Source organism: Oryzias latipes, chromosome 23 (assembly GCF_053564925.1).
Source record: "Oryzias latipes strain Hd-rR chromosome 23, Olatipes_Hd-rR_3.1".
Taxonomy (NCBI): domain Eukaryota; kingdom Metazoa; phylum Chordata; class Actinopteri; order Beloniformes; family Adrianichthyidae; genus Oryzias; species Oryzias latipes.
In genome coordinates this window covers 4,093,969-4,096,377 of record NC_136259.1, presented here as the reverse complement: position 1 = coordinate 4,096,377, position 2,409 = coordinate 4,093,969, and positions in this window count along the sequence as shown.

The window sequence follows — 2,409 nt, the reverse complement described above, 5'->3', positions numbered from 1 at the left end:
TATCTGTCTTGTCTGACACCTCATGTCAAGTTCCTTTGAGCTTAACCCTTGTTCTATCTTAGATGACCCCACCCTTACATTGACGTGTTCTCCCTACCATGACAAAGGTGGATAAAGGTGGAAAGATTTCATGTAATCCATGGACACCAGTGAAGATCACAAATCATTGAAGAAAAAAGGTTCAGAGCTCTGTCTAGTGGGTCTAGATGACCCAACTCCCAATGTTAAAGTGCCTAGGATAGCACAAGGGTTAAGGTCAGGCTGTGAAAGAGGAAGCCAGCAGACCCTCAAACAGTACTAAGTCCAGTTTTAGAATGTCATTGAGTTGGGGGTGCCACTTAAAGTTTTATGTTTGCCGTGCAGCATCCGTTAGATAACATTAGATTATCTGTCCAATGAATATGCGCTTATGGTTATCCCATAAACAACAACATGTGAAGCAAAAGCACAGATGTCATTGAAAGAGAGAATAAAATGCCCTGTTATGCAGATGATAGTTTGTTTTATGAAACACAGCCAACACCTCTCCTCCATAAACTGTTGGAATTATTTGAAAAAAATTATTATTAAAATGAGCAGACGTTAGGTTGAAATTAGTTAAAATGAATTACTCAGATTTAATTACAGCCCATCAGAAGTAATTTGAAATTTAAAATTACTGTAGAACCTGTTCAAAATATACCATAAGTTATTACAAATCTATTAGAGTACAACTAAAGGATATATATGAATGTATGATTTAGCCAAAAAGCAATAACTAAAATATAATTCATTTATTAATGTTGCCAGGGATTTATTTTCCAGAGCTTAGTAAAAGTGATTTACAAAATGTAAATTTTGACTTCCATAATGCTGCCATTATTTACAAAATAAAGGCAGCATAGCCCCCCCCCCATTCAGTCTTACAGCAAAGTTCAGAAACAGAGAGATGCAGTTTACCTTTTTAAATAATTGAACTGTGGTACAATTCCCACACAATACGAAATGAAAATTATTTTTTTCTTGCCAAAAAAATTAGACCTAAATCTATAGAATTAAAGCTCTCAAGATGTCCTTAGAAGAATGTGCTAGTAATACAAATTGTTAAGAAAAGACAGATGTTTGGTTTCTGAAGTGTGTATTATTCAGACTTAACTCCTCAAAGAATTTATGATGGATTTAAGGGCAATATTTTGAAAACCCCGTGACTTACAATTCTTATTCTCTTATTTTTAAGTTTATGTGGACGTGTGATGTGAAAGACAACAGAAGGATGAAGGGGTTATGTTACGCTTTGAGTTTAAAATTATGCCCTTGGTGCAAAATTCCTTAGAAAACCCAAATCTTTGAAAATGTCCATAAATATGAAAGTTTATTTGCCCTGCACATTTTCCAAATAGACAACACAAAGGGTGTTACAAACTCAGAGGAAAGAAATAAAAACCGCAAAAGACAAAAAAGGTTTAGAATGACATCAAAAAGTCTTGACAACTAAAACCTTTAGCTGCCTTTTGAAACCACCCGGAGTCAGTGTCACAAGAGAAGGCAGACGGTCGAATCCAAATGCAGCAGGTTGTTTAGCTCAGCTACAATTTAGCAAAGCTAAATCAGGGTCAGGCAGGCAAGAGTCGACAACAAGCATAAGTTCATCAGAGGAGAGACAGGGTAGTTGGGATCCAGGCGAGATTCGGGGCAGGCGGCAAGCTAACAGTGACAGAAGCAGCGTCAGAAAACAAGATCAGATCCAGATATATAACGCTCTGTAAAAAAGGCAGAACAATACTACGCACTGAGTGAGGCTCAGTACAGTGTTTAGGATTGTGTGATTGATTGTACACGATTGTCAGGTGTATATCATCCAGAAGTGTGCGCTGGGGTTGCTGGGAGATGTAGTGTGTCTAGAACTCTGGGGATGGCTCCCGCCGGTGACCAGAAAGGGACACAGCATTCTGACTTCTGACAGTCAGCTTCGTGAAAACCCAGACTGTTCTTGTTCTCCCTGAAGCTACGGTTAGATAAACAACGGCCACCGCGCGATGGAGACGCATCGGCGGAATCTTCAAGATTAGCTGCCGCTGCGTGATATTAGAGGGAGCATTCCTTCCATGGGACAGCCACCGCCCTATGTGCCAGGAAGGTTACTGACTAATGTCAACAAATCGTCAAGTCACCGTTGAGTTTGAACTTTTTCTTAAACCTCGGTGGCCGCTGTACGGGTGGAAAAATGCGACTGCAGCTGCCTGATTACCTGTTCCTCCACATGGCCATTGCGGGGCCACCTATGAAATTTGCTGAAAAACTGGCATTTAAGTTGGCGCATGGTGTCACTTTTGCTTAGCTGACCGTAGCTTAAGCTGCATAAGCTGCATTCACACCAGCCTCCGCAAGTAGCGTTGAAACGAGCACTTCCAAGGCAAAGTCTACGTTAAC